Raw genomic sequence first — 14,203 nt, 5'->3', positions numbered from 1 at the left:
CCCCACTTTACTCCAGCCTGGCTATAGATCCAGACTCCGTCTCAAAAAACAAAAAAAACCTACGTGCAATCTGACACCCTTTCCCCCAAGATAATCATTGCTAATATTTTGGCGAACCTCTTTCCTGAAATCTCTCCATGCTTATAGAATATTGTGTCAAACCTCACATAAATGTACTTGTGTAGACATGCTGTTCTGTAATCAATTTTTTTCTCTGAAGAATAAATTGTGAATAGCTTTTCATGTCAATAGATTTATATCATCATTTTAAATGGCTCCTTAGTATTGCATTGCATGTATATGTCACGCCTTATTTAAGCAGCACCCTATTGATGAACACTTACTCCCCTCATAATTAACTACGTCATATAACAACTTTGTGCATTCATCTTTTCGAAATTGTTCGATTATCTTTTTAAGGTAAATTCTTAAAAGTAATGGAGTTGGGTCAAGAAGTATGCCCTTTGTCGTTTGGATTCAGGTTGCCGAATCATCCTCAAATTTGCAGGGAGACCAGCGAGGAAGCTCCGGCATTAGTTCTGGTGAGAGACAGCTGAAACGGAGATGGCGAGGGAAGAACAGAATCACAGGTGATCTAGCCCATCAAGGCCCGTCCTCGGTGGGCTGGCGTATTCCTTCCCTTTTTCCTCTCTTTCACTTCTTTTTCTTAACATGGAGGAAGAACCGAGAACTGCATCTCCCAGCATTTCGCAGGGAACACACTCGCTGGGAACTGTAGTACCGGGTCTGAGAAGGGTCCGGAAGGAGAATAGGAAGCTGAGGGGCATGCTGGGAGGTGTAGTCCAGAGAGAGAGAGAGAGAGAGAGAGAGAGAGAGAGAGAGCGAGAGACAGAGTGTGTGTGTGGGTGTGTGTATGTCTATGCAAAGAGGATGGAGACGTTGCGAGTACGGCCCCTTGGGGATGGGGCCTCGGGCGACCTGACTTTCCTCACAGGTGGTCTTTGAGTCTACAAAATCTGCCAGAGGATGGTTGGCTTTATTCCATTGTCCCTGACCGGAGAGGGCGCGGCCCCTCTGCACCAGGCTCGCGGCGGGACGCGCAGGCCGGGCGCGGGCTAAAGCAGGGCATGCCGGGAGTTGTGGTCCCGGCGCTCTGAGGCTGTGGGACGTGTCGCGGCGCCGCGCCGGCTCCTCCTTCCCTGCCCTTCTCAGCGGTCCCCCGCCTCCTCCCTCCGCCTCCTCCTCCCTCGCCCGCAGCCGAGCGTCCCCTCCCCCCACCCGTCGGGCTCCTCGGCGGCTACTGCAGAGGATTCAGAGCAGAGTCGCTGAGGAGGAGGAGGCTCCGGTCCCCGCGCGCCATCCGCCACCCTACTGGACACGGGCGAGGGAGCGAGAGCGTTGCTGCCGTAGCCTCCGGAGAAGACAAGGGCATCGCCGCCTCAGCCGCCGCCGCCGCCGCCGCCGCCGTTTTCGCCTGCAGCTGCTCACCGGTGAGGAGACTCCCCCCGCCACAGGGTCCGCTGGTCCTGAGTCTGGGCCGGTGGCGCTGGCGAGAATGAGAGGGGAGGCTGCGGAGCCCCCGTGCAGGTTGGGGGGAGGGGGTTGAGGTCGCGATGGAACGGCGGGCTGGCGGGGGAGACTTGTCCAGGCGCTGGCTGGGGGTGGGGTGAGGGTGGGACCCAAGCACGTTGGGGGGCGGGCGACAAGGGAGGAGGACTTTTGATGGAGAATAACCCAACCTGGGACAGGAGAGTGGGGTGGGGGCGTCGGGTTGGGATTCGGGATGGTCTTGGGGCGAGGTGGAAGATGAGACTAGGGTGGGATGGCTTTTAATGGGGGAGGGGACTGAATGAGGGTGGTGATTTGGGTTTGGCCTGGAGCAGTTGACAGCTTGGGATCTGAGCTGGGGTGAGGGGTAGGGGAATGATTTCAACGGAGAGTGAGTGGCATGTACAGGGTTGGATAGGACCGTGCGGAGTGTTAATTCAGGAGGGTGGAATTTGGGGTGGACCTGGGGCAGGATGATGGAGGTGGCAGGAGTTGGGGGTGAGGGGCTTGGCATGGGTTGAGACCCAAGCTTGAAGTGGGTGTTTGTCATCTGGGGCTGGTGGAATTTGTGGAGACTTATGGAATAGCATGGGTTAGGATAGAGCAGAGGAGTGCAATTTGGGGGTTTCCTGGGGTGGACTGATGGAGATTGGAATAGGAGTTGGTGGAGGTGGGACATTCAGTGAGGGGAGTGTGATGGTGAGCTGGCAGGAAGGGGTCACATTGGAAGTCAGGCCCGAAATGGGAGGACAGGGATGAAAATGGAGTGTGGGGCACAGTGGGTTGGATTTAGGGTGATCTTACAATCACTGGAAAAGGCATGGTGGCTCCTTGGTTTCAGGGTCAAGGCAGAGGGCACATAAAACATCACTGGGCTGCATTCATTGAAAGGATAGCGGCAGGGGTGAGCACAGTTGGGGGATGGTATCTTGAAGAAAATGTCCCTTGGCCAAGGTGGCAGAGGGAGTTTTGGAGAAGGACTTTCGGAGATGAGCTGGTAGGCCTGGGGAGGTGGTTGCTGATGGTGAGGTGGCACAGGGGAAATTTAAGGAATGGGAGACCTGGAGTTGTTGGTATGGATGGGGCAGAGAGGATGGAAAGGGACAGTGAGCTATGCCGGAGAGCAGGGGGGAATTGGGTTGGATTATTTTGGTGGTGAAGCATTGGGATGGTCTCCAAGAGACACATGAGGGTTAAGGGTTGGAATACTTAAATGGACAACCTTGGTGGCTGTGGTTGGGCGAGAGGCAGTAAGGCTGTTAGAGAGGACTTTGCAGGGGACACGGAAGAGACCTGCTCATTCTTAGGGGCCATTTTAATCTGTTCGGTTGATCTTTTTGTTTGTTTTATTTATATTAGTATAATTTGGAAGTCAAGTCAGCCCAAAGGGTAAAGTTGAAAGGGGATTTAGTTAAGGTAGAATTAAGGAGGGGAGGGTGTCTTCTGTTATTTGTATATCATAAAAAGTAAGTTGGGGGAAAAAAACATACTTCCAAACTAAAGGTGGGAGAAGATAAACTGGAATGTAATAGATATCTTTATGATGTCTCTGCCTTTTCCTTTCCTCTCTCCTCCTGGTGCATTTAAAAACTAGCCAGGCATTTTGAAATTTAAATAGATTTGATGAGCTTGAGATTGTTAAGGGTGCATTCCTTGCTTGAGAACTAATGAGTGAGCCTGAAAAATATGAGACTGAATTTATTTTGTAGGTAGGTAACATACACATAGGCAAAAAGAGCTTGGGCCTTTTTTTACCCCCTCTTTAAATTGATTGCTTGAAGACGCCATTTGTTAGTGTCCTGGTTTGCAAGGCAATTAGGCCCATCATTGTATTGCAGGCTAATAATCCTGAGATGAGTCTTGGCACCACCGCTTTATGTAAACAGAGAAGACAGGAAATATGGAAATGTCATAAATATTCATTGGTGAGATGGTTTGGTACTGATGGAGTTTTTCATGATTGTCTTTTGACGTTGATAAGATTTAAAATAATTGGACTGTATTTCTAAAGATTGAATTTTCTTCCAAAGGAATTCAGGTGATCAGAATTCTGTCAGATGTGAATAAATAAAGCATATTGAGTCATTTTTATTTTATTTTTTAGGGAATGATGTTGATGTAGGTGCATTGTATTAACTGCAGAAACAATATCTCCACCTATTCATCAGAAATTCGATTTAAACCTTAGCGATATGCTCATTCTTAGGGCAGAATGGTGATAATGGAAGGTACACAGGAGTGCAAATGGAACATCTTTAGAGAAACAGTTTTCTGGACCTAATTGCATTAACAGTGATCATATGTTAAACATAAAGTGGCTGTTGATTAGAGCTCAGACTGAAAAAAAATAAGGAGGGATGTAAAGAAGATAAAATTGGCACCATTGGGATCGAAATAATTCTTTTTATTTTTGTTCAAGCTTCAGAATTTAGCTCGCAAACAAACCATTTTCCTTGGCTTTCACAATTGAGCATATAAAAATACCATTTAGAATCTTTTTTTTTTTTTTAGCTCCAGAATGGGCAGAATGATGGAACGTTGGACTTCTTTGAATTGAAAGTGTTTTGTAATGAGGAAGCTTTCTGTATTATAATAAAGATCAGGTTTGAGCAGTTACCTGTAATTCAGTGAGACTGTAATCTAATGCGAGCATTTCTCTCATAACTTTACTCTGAGGTCTAGACGTTGTTTTTGCAGATCTCCAGGCTTGGTCTAGAGGTGGGATGTTTATATTAAAGCCCTAGCTTTTGAAAGCCCAAAATGAAAAGTGCCTGGGAGAAATGTGTTGGTGCATTTTTTTTCCACAGGCGTGGTTACCTGTGTAGTAGTAATGTGTTTTTGTATCTTTACCTCATTTGATCCTCCAGATATCTTGGTGAGAAGAGAGCAGATGGAGGTATTGGTAGACAGAAGCCTTGGTGGAACGAATAGCCCATGAGTTTAGGAGTTGAGTCCCGGATTCAAATCCCAGTTCTACTACTTGAAAGCTGAGTGATTTCAGTCAAGTCATTAAAAACCTTTCAGATGGCCAGGCATGGTGGCTCACGCCAGTAGTCCCAGCACTTTGGGAGGCCCAGGTGGGTGGATCACTTGAGGTCAGGAGTTCGAGATCAGCCTGGCCAACGTGGCAAAACCCTGTCTCTACTACAAATACAAAAATTAGCTGGTAGCACGTGCCTGTAATCCCGGCTACTTGGGAGGCTGAGGCAGGAGAATTGCTACAACTGGGGAGGTGGGCAGTGAGCCACGATTGCACCACTGCACTCCAGCCTAGGCAACAAGAGCGAAACTCTGTCTCAAAAAAACAAACAAACAAAAAACCTTTCATATTTAGTGGTAATGGCTGCAAAACATTGTGAACATAGTTAATACCACTGAATTTTACACTTATATTTGGTTAGAAAAGGTAAAAATACACACACAAAAAAACCTCAAAAACCAAAAAAACTGGCCAGGCATAGTGGCTCACGCCCATAATCCCAGACTTTGGGAGGCTGAGCTGGGAGTATTGCTTGAGCCTAGGAGTTCGAGACCAGTGAGGGCAACATAGGGAGACCCGTCTCTACAAAAAAAAAAAAAAAATTCGCTGGGTGTGGTAGCGTATACCTGTAGTTCCAGATACTCAGGAGGGAGGGGGGAGGATTGCTTGAGCCAGGGAGGTCAAGGCTGCAGTGAGCCATGATCGTGCTTCCCTGCACTGCAGTCTGGGTTACAGAGTGAGACCCTGTCACACAATCAAACTTTCATACTTCGCAAGGCTGTCAAGGGGAACAAACCAGTTCATGTCCTGAAAACACTGTACATATATGAAATATCTGTTCACTATTTATTTATTTAATGAATGTCTGCTAAGTGCCAGGGGAAATAAAAATGAACAGAAAGCAGTTGTCAAGGAGCTTTCAGTGTCATGGGAAAGAGACAAATACGGTGAGAAAAGTGAGGCAAAATGAATGCTATGGTTAAATGTGGGTTTTGAAGTCTGTCTGCCACTTACTATTAGCTGTGTGACGTTGGGCACAATGAGCTCATTTGTAAAGTGGGGATAATAGAATTAATATCATAGGATTGTTTTGAGGATTAAATAAGATAATCAATGGAAAGCATTTCACACAATATGTTTTATAGTACACATAAAAAAAAATTAGTTGTTGCCTTTATTGTTAGAAAGATAGGCAGAGGCTAGAATGGTGAATAGCCTTGTGTGCCCTACCAATGAGTTCTTAGTATTGTGGTATTTATTAATGACGTATGATTTTGTTTTATGATCTCATGCATATTTGCATGTTTACAGTCTAGGAACTTTAAACAGTTCTTTAAATGCCAAAGTCCTAAACAGATGTTAGCTGTTAGCTTCCTCATTAATAAAATAAGAAGAAAAATTATGCTCTGAGAGTTTAAATGACTTGTTTAAGGTTACACAGTCAGTGGAAAAGTCTGGGTTACAGCCCCCAAATTCTAATTTGTCAACCCCATTTATATCCTTTTTTTAAATTGTAAAATATGTCATATGTATAAAAGTATATTTAACATAAACCCATAACTTAAAGAATAACAAATTGAAGACTTTTCTACTTGCTACCTAGCTTAACAAAAAGGAGATTTCTAGTACCTTTAAAGCCTCTTGTGAGGTCCTACTTGATTGAATCTCCCACCTTCTCTCTCCCTCAGAGATAAACAGTTTCCTGAATTTTATGTGAATCATTTCTTTGCTTTTCTTTATACTTTTACCAAATATGTGCATATCCCTAAACAGTATATTTTTTACCTTTGCAACTTTTTATAAATAGAATTATAGGATATTCTTCTGACTTGCTTTATTCTTATTCTTATTTTTTAACTTTAAAAAAAGCTTTATTTCTTCCACCATTAAATAATGTACGCTCATGATAGAAAGTAGAAATTACAAAAAGTAAAAAGAAGCAAAAGTATTGTTTTTAGTCCCATTACCCAGTAACACTTTTTTTTTTTTTTTGTAGAGACAGGGTCTCGCTATGTTGTCCTGGTCAAGTGATCCTCCTGCCTCGGCCTCCCAAAGTGCTTACAAATGCAGGCATGTGGCACCATGCCTGGCTGGCAAATGCTTTTTGTAGAAAATATTTTGTGCCACATATGGCCTCTGTTGTTCTTTCTCCTCCCTTCCACTCCCCTTCCCTTTCGTCTCCCCATCTCCCTCCCCATTCTTCTCCTTCCCGAAGCCCCTCCTCTTGCTTCTTCTCCCCATTCCTTCTTCTCCCTCCCCTTCTCTTTCTCCTCCTTTTATGTGGTTTTAAGAATGTAAAACTCACAGGCCATACAAAAATAGGCCATGGGCGGGCCATAGCTGGCCGACCCCTGGTATGTTAACAGAAATCAACTCAAAGTTGTAAAATGTTGAAGAGCAAAGAGACTAAACCAAGTTCATATTTCTTGCTTTGTTTTGTTAAATTTAGTTCCTTGGACAGTTATGCATATCTTTAGTATTGAAAACAATGGTATAGAATTTTTTTGTCAAATTATGTTTATCTGAAAGTTTAACATTTTATTAAATGAGCCATTATTTTCTGTATGAAGACACTCTGAGAAAACCTCAGTTTATAAAGTTCCAATACACCTCCTCCTCCTGCCAGTTAGGCAGGTGTCTGGGTTCTTTCAGAATATGCCTATTTTACGATGATATAGGTTGTGCTTTTTCTTAGATATAGACATTTTGAAGGAACCCTGAGATGACATATTTTTCACAGTAAACTTCAATCCCTGGCTACTTGAGATTATGATCTTGATTTGCCTTCTGATCATGTCCCTCAAGCTTGACGATTTCTGCTAACTTGTATTTCTTTTCTAGCCTCTGTTTTATAATTTTTCTAAGTATTTTAGTTTTCTAATGTGTCTTCCTCTTTTATTTTGAGTTGATAGCAAATGTCTCTATCAGTAGATAACAGCTATGCTATTTATACTTATGCCATTTTATATGTAGTTCTTAGGTTGGTCACGTGGCATTGTTTTCATTTTAAGGATGAAGAAATTAAGACTCTAAGAGGGTAGCTGGGTGCAGTGGCTCACACCTGTAACCCCAGGACTTTGGGGGGCCAAGGTGGGAGGATCGCTTGAGCCCAGGAGTTCAAGACCGATCTGATCAACTTAGTGAGCTCCAGTCTCTACAAAAACCAAAAATATTAGCTGGATGTGGTGGTGTGCACCTGTGTTCGTAGCTATTTTGGAGGCTGAGGTGGGAGGATCACTTGAGCCCTGGAATTTGAGGCTACAGTGAGCTATGATCATACCTCTGCTCTCTAGCTTGGGCAAGACTATATCTCAATAAAACGAATAAAAAGATTCAAGAGGGTAATTTGACTTAGGCCTTAAGACAAGTAGGGAATTAGTAGGGAAAGACAAAAGGTACCTAACATTTGAGTGTTTATGGCAGGCAGTATGCTTTGTGCTTTCTTTTCCTTGTAGATAGAATTTAATCCTCATATTTCTATTGTATAAGGAATTGTGACCATTTTACAGAAGAAGAAACTGAAGCAACTGAGGCATATAGTGATTAACTAGTTTGCATTTGTTTACATAGCTAGTAAGAGAAGAAAAGCTCGTATTTAAAAACCTGATCTGCCTTGCTGCAGAGCCATTGTTCTTTTTGTTGTACTACATATAAATCTTCCTGGTTTTAAGCTGTTAAATCAGTAGTCTTCTTTTTTTTTTTTTTTTTTTTTGAGACAGAGTCTCGCTTTGTCTCCCAGCCTGGAGTACAGTGGCGTGATCTCCGCTCACTGCAAACTCTTCCTCCCAGATTCAAGTGATTCTCCTGCCTTAGCCTCTCGAGTAGCTAGGACCACAGGCACGTGCCACCATGCCCGGCTAATTGTTTGTATTTTTGATAGAGATGGGATTTCACCATGTTGGCCAGGCTGGTCTTGAACCCCTGACCTCAGATGATCTGCCTGCCTCGGCCTCCCAAAGTGCTGGGATTACAGGCGTGAGCCTGCACCCAGCCTAAATCAGTAGTCTTCAACCTACTTAGACAGGTAGTATCTGGCTACTCTTTAGAATCACCTGAGGAACTGTTTTAAAAAAAAGATAAGTGTCAGTTCTACTCTCTACCAGTGTTAACAAAACTTCTGTAGGTGAGCATAAGGCAGATGTGTGTATTTATATAGAAAATATAAATTAAAAATAAATTATATTGAGGTATGTATAACACGTAGAAAAAAATGCACAAAATGTATAAACAGCATTCGGATCAAGAAAGGGAACATTATCTCCTCCTCCAAAGAAACCAACAACTTCTAATAACGTAGATTATTTTTGCCTGTTTATGACGTTTCATAGGTGTGACTGGCTTTTCATATATAATATATTTGTGAGATTCATTTATGTTCTTGTATGTAGGTATAGTGTGTTCTTGCTTATTGCTATGTAGCAACAGTTTCTCAAACATTTTGATGTCTTCACATTCATATTTATTGACAACTCCAGAGAACTTTTGCTTGCAGTGGCGCAGTCATGGCTCACTGCAGCCTTGGCCTACTAGGCTGAAGCGATCCTCCAACCTCAGCCTCCTAAGTAGCTGGGACTACAGGCATGTGCCACTATGCCTGGTTATTTTAAAATTTTTTTGTAGAGACAGGATCTTGCTCTGTTGCCCAGGCTGGTCTCGAACTCCTAGGCTCAAGCAATTCTCCTGCCTCAGCCTCCTAAAGTACTGAGATTACAGGTGTGAGCCACTGCCTTCAGCTGTGTTAGCATATTCTAATGAAAATAAGTATATTATTCTAAATGTAAAAAATTAGAATAATATTTTACATTTAAAACAATCTCTTTAGTATCTTATTGGATCTGCCTCTGCATTCAATCTGTTGCAGTTTGTTGTTTTGCATGGAATATAAAGAAAATCCAGTCCCACAAAGGAGGAATTTTCTTTTTCTTTTTAGACGGTGTTTCGCTCTTGTCACCCAGGCTGGAGTGCAATGGCAGGATCTCGGCTCACTGCAACCTCCGCCTCCTGGGTTCAAGTGATTCTCCTGCCTCAGCCTCCCAAATAGCTGGGACTACCGGCGTGTGCCACCACACCCAGCTAATTTTTGTATTTTTAGTAGAGACAGGGTTTCACCATCTTGCCCAGGCTGGTCTCGAACTCCTGACCTCATGATCCACCCACCTTGGCCTCCCAAGGTGTTGGGATTACAGGTGTGAGCCACCGTGCCCAGCCAAAACGAGGAATGTTTTTATGTAATTGTGGATATTCCTCTTTGATACTACACCAGTCATGTCCAACCCTTTGAATGTGAGGACTTTTTTGCTTATCTGTAGTGGATATCATGAAAATTATACACACTTTTTTTTTTCTTTTCTTTCTTTCTTTTTTTTTTTTTTCAGCTTATCAGCTGTCGTTAGTGTTGGTGTATTTTATGTGAGGCCCAAGTCAATTTTTCTTCCATTGTAGCCCAGGGAAACCAAAAGGTTGGACGCCCATGTTACACCAAAACTTGACAATTGGTAGTTTAAGGTTCATTGCCTTGTACGGTCTGAACCACAACACTGAGCTTTTCATGCTCTGTGACATTAAAGTCCATTGGTCTGTTTTTTTCTTTATTATTTTTAAATTTGCTTATTTCTCCAAGAAAAACCACTGGTCTGTTTGTCCTTTGTTAGATCTTTTACCCATGTATAATTTTTGTAGCATTATGCATTGGTCATTTGGAAAATATTGGTTCACTGAATATCTTAGTCTGCTGAGGCTGCCATACCAAAATGCCATAGACTGGGTGGTTTAAACAACAAAAATTTATTTTCTCGCAGTGCTGCAGGCTAGAAAGAAGTCCAAGATCAGTGTTCCAGCATGGTTAGTTTTTGGTTAGGGCTCTCTTACTGGCATCTGGATGGCCACCTTCTCGATGTTTCCTCACATGGTGGATTGGAGAGGGAGAAGAGAGAGAAAGAATAAGTGCGAGTGAACAGGCAGCTCTCTGGTGTCTCTTTTTGAAGGCACTAATCCCATCATGGCAGCACCACCCTCATGACCCAATCTAAACCTAATTATAAATCATCTAAACCTAATTATCTCCCAAAGGATCTGTTTCCAGATACTATCACGTTGAGGAATAGGGCTTCAATTTATGAATTTTGAGGGGAGGCAGTTCAGTCTATATTACTGAGTTATTGCGGAGCTTCTTTTTTGAGACCGGGTTTCACACTGGAGTGCAGTGGTGCATTCACGACTCACTTTGGCCTCAACTTCCTGGGCTCATGTGGTCATGTAATCCTGCCACCTCAGCCTCCTGAGTAGCTGAGACTTCAGGTGCAGGCCACCGTGTCTTGCTAATTTTTGTAGTTTTTCGTAGAGACGGGATTTCACTGTGTTGCCCAGGCTGGTCTCCAACTCCTGGGCTCAAGTGATACCCCTGCCCCAGCCTCCCAAAGTGCTGGAATTACAGATGTGGGCCACCGCACCTGGCCATGTGCAGATCTTCTGAACTGTATAATGTTTAAGAACCCACATTTGTTAATATCACCACTCATCTCATCAGACAAGTCTTTTCTAATTTTCACTTGAAAGCTCAAATTTTATCATTGGCAACCAATACTGACAGTTGTTTTCGTTGAAGTGACAGTCTCACATTGTTCATTTTCAAAAAATTGTCTGCCAAACATCCAAGTCTGAATAATCATAATTTTTCTGCCAGTCGTTTTTTCAAGTAAAAATGGTGTTTATAAAAAAAACCAGCCAGTACAGTTTGCAACTCAATTACACAAGTGCTTTAGTGCTTTTCTTTGAGACAATTCTTGTACCTTAATATGCAGCAGAAATGCTTTATGTGAGGCTGGGTGCGGTGGCTCACGTCTGTAATCCCAGCACTTTGGGAGGCCGAGGCGGGTGGATCACCTGAGGTCAGGAGTTTGAGACTAGCCTGGCTAACATGGTGAAACCCCATCTCTACTAAAAATACAAAAATTCGCTGGGCGTGGTGGCACGCGCCTGTAATCCCAGCTACTTGGGAGGCTGAGGCAGAAGAATCTCTTGAACTGGAGAGGCAGAGGTTGCAGTGATCCAAGATTGCGCCACTGCCCTCCAGCCTGGGCGACAGAACTAGACTCCATCTCAAAAAAAAAAATGCTTTAAATGTACATTCCATTTTTCCATTTCTTCACATAGAATATGAAACAGATGTATAATTAAGGATTAAGATTTAGTGAAATTAATACTTTGTTTTGGAGATGGAGTTTTGCTGTGTTGCCCAGACTGGTCTTGAACTCCTGGCACCAAGTGCTCCTCCTGCCTCAGCTTCTCCAGTAGCTGGGACTACAGCTCTGCACCACTGTGCCTCGGTAAAATTAATAGTTTTTATGACTTCCAGAAGATTCCTTTTTTTTTTTTTTGAGACGGAGTCTCGCTTTGTCACCCCAGCTGGAGTGCAATGGTACGATCTGGGCTCACTGCAACCTCCGCCTCCTGAGTTCAAGCAATTCTCCTGCCTCAGCCATCCAAGTAGCTGGCGTTACAGGCGCCCGAAACCATGCCCAGCTAATTTTTGTATTTTTAGTAGAAACGAGGTTTTTGCCATGTTGGCCAGGCTGGTCTCGAACTCCTGACCTCAGGTGATCTGCCCACCTTGGCCTCCCAAAGTTCTGGGATTACAGGTGTGAGCCGTTGCGTCTGGCAAGAACATTCTTTAATGAAACTGAAACTTAGTTGTTTTTTTTTTAACATGTCCATGAAGAATGCAATGACACTATTAGTTTGGTGTCACTGCCTTGATTCAGTATAAAATGATATATTTTTATTTGTTGATATTATTATGTTTCTAGGCTTTACTTATTTCTTATTGGGAGAATGGCTGATGTTGTCAAACCTTTACTAAAAATACTGTTTTGAAAGCCAATGTGAATGCAATTTTTTCTTTGCCTTAGTAGAATAAAAAAACTTTAGAGTTGAACAGTTTCATAACTTTGTCAGGATGTTAGAAAATTAATTGGGCTTGGTGCTTACTTTTCTCCACTTTGTGGTTAAGGAAAGGTGTGAAGTGGCTTTTAGAGAACTATCCATAGCTATGCGTAAGAGTGGTTTTTAAGGTATATTAGGTCTCCCTACCCTTAGCCTGGTGCATTTACAGTAGAAAAAGACAAAGGTACAGATGTAGCCATAGGCAAATAATCTTGTATAATGACTTTGGTTTTTCACTGTGATTGGACAGAGGAGAATGGAGAAAGAAGTAGTCTAGACAAGTCATAGTGCTAAACATTATTTTATCTTCCAGTTAACACCCCTGTATAGCCTGGAACCTTTGTTCTGGGGGTGGGAAATTAACATTCATTGTGTACCGACATTGTGCTAGACCCTCTTATCTTACTTAAACCTGACAATTTTTCTGTGTGTATGTGGCCATATTTTTTAGTTTTAGACATTTAAAAAGATGATGATGATGATTTTTTATTTTTTTTGAGATGGGGTCTTGCTATATTGCCCAGGCTGGTCTTGAACTCCTGGACTCAAGTGATCATCCTGCCTTAGCCTCCTGCATGGCTGGGACTACAGGTGTATGTCATTGCACCCTGCTGTGGTGGTCATAATTATTTTATGTGTAAGAAAACAGAGGCTCAGAGATGTTGAGCTATGCAGGCCCATCAGCCAATAAGTGACTAGGGTGGGATTTAATCCCCACACTTTTCTGCCTCCAAAACCTATGAGTGCTTTTTCCTATGTGACATGCTGCCTTCCAGAGACAGTGTCTCACTGATTATTTGTATATCCCTGATACTTGGAACCTAGCAGGGGCTTAGTACATTTTTGTGGAGTGATTGAGCCAGTGCTAAGTGAGTGAACCAGTTTTTACAGAGCAGGATATAACTCACCCCTCTGAGCTAATGTGCATGTTGGTACTACAAAGTATAGAGTAATGCAGTGGTTTTGCACACTAGGATCTGGTCACCATTTGTTGCTGTGGGGAAAGGGTCAATCTCTTTTTTTTTTGAGACGGAGTCTTACTTTGTCACCCAGGGTGGAGTGCAGTGGCATGATCTTGGCTCACTGCAGCCTCTGCCTCCCGGGTTCCAGTGATTCTCCTGGTTCAGCCTCCTGAGTAGCTGGGTTTACGGGCACGCACCACCATGCTCAGGTAATTTTTGTATTTTTAGTAGTGACGGGGTTTCACCATGTTGTCCAGGCTGGTCTCAAACTCCTGACCTTAGGTGATCCTCCTGCCTTGGCCTCCCAAAGTGTTGGAGTTACAGGCGTGAGCCACTACGCCTGGCCAGGGTCAGTCTTCTTGATGATAAACGTAAAACTGTTTAAATAATTTGGATATTTAGTAGTCTAAGAAATTTAATGGGATGAATTTTCCCTAGATTGTTAATGATCTCTTTAGAAATACATACTGCATCTACTTTGTTCTGGCTTACTCTCTTAATAGCTATGAGACCTTGGGTATGTTACTACACTTTTCTGTGTTTCATTTTTGTAACCTTTAAAAGGGAAGTGTAGTAATAATTGTACATAATTCCTACGTAGTTGTGAGGATTGAATGAGATAATTCATAGAGAACTTACCACAGTGCTTGGCAAATATTAATTACTCAATAAATGGTAGCTGTTATTAATGTTATCTTTCTAGAGTGGAAGTATGGAATTTATTGTGACTTTCAGTATATGAAGAAGGAATAATGTTTTGTCTTTTAAAACACCTTTATTAGAGAAATTAAGCGCTGACTTTACTGGTTTC

At 42.8% G+C, this 14,203-nt stretch overlaps 1 protein-coding gene across 8 annotated transcripts in view; it reads left to right on the top strand.

The window, feature by feature from the left end:
- The window catches only part of FAM168A (family with sequence similarity 168 member A), a 237,012-nt gene that overhangs the window by 41,588 nt on the left and 181,221 nt on the right, over window positions 1-14,203 (top strand). For 2 of the 8 annotated variants that reach the window (XM_063672063.1, XM_063672064.1), the window contains exon 1: window positions 851-1,451. The gene's annotated coding sequence lies outside the window, so the exon portion shown is untranslated. Of the gene's footprint in view, window positions 1-481; window positions 591-823; window positions 1,452-13,577; window positions 13,602-14,203 lie in introns of those variants that run through there. The other 6 variants (XM_054440895.2, XM_063672072.1, XM_054440894.2 and 3 more) reach the window with 6 other exon arrangements.

This window comes from Pongo pygmaeus, chromosome 9 (genome assembly GCF_028885625.2).
Source record: "Pongo pygmaeus isolate AG05252 chromosome 9, NHGRI_mPonPyg2-v2.0_pri, whole genome shotgun sequence".
Classification (NCBI taxonomy): domain Eukaryota; kingdom Metazoa; phylum Chordata; class Mammalia; order Primates; family Hominidae; genus Pongo; species Pongo pygmaeus.
This window is presented reverse-complemented; position numbering and strand designations above follow the sequence as displayed.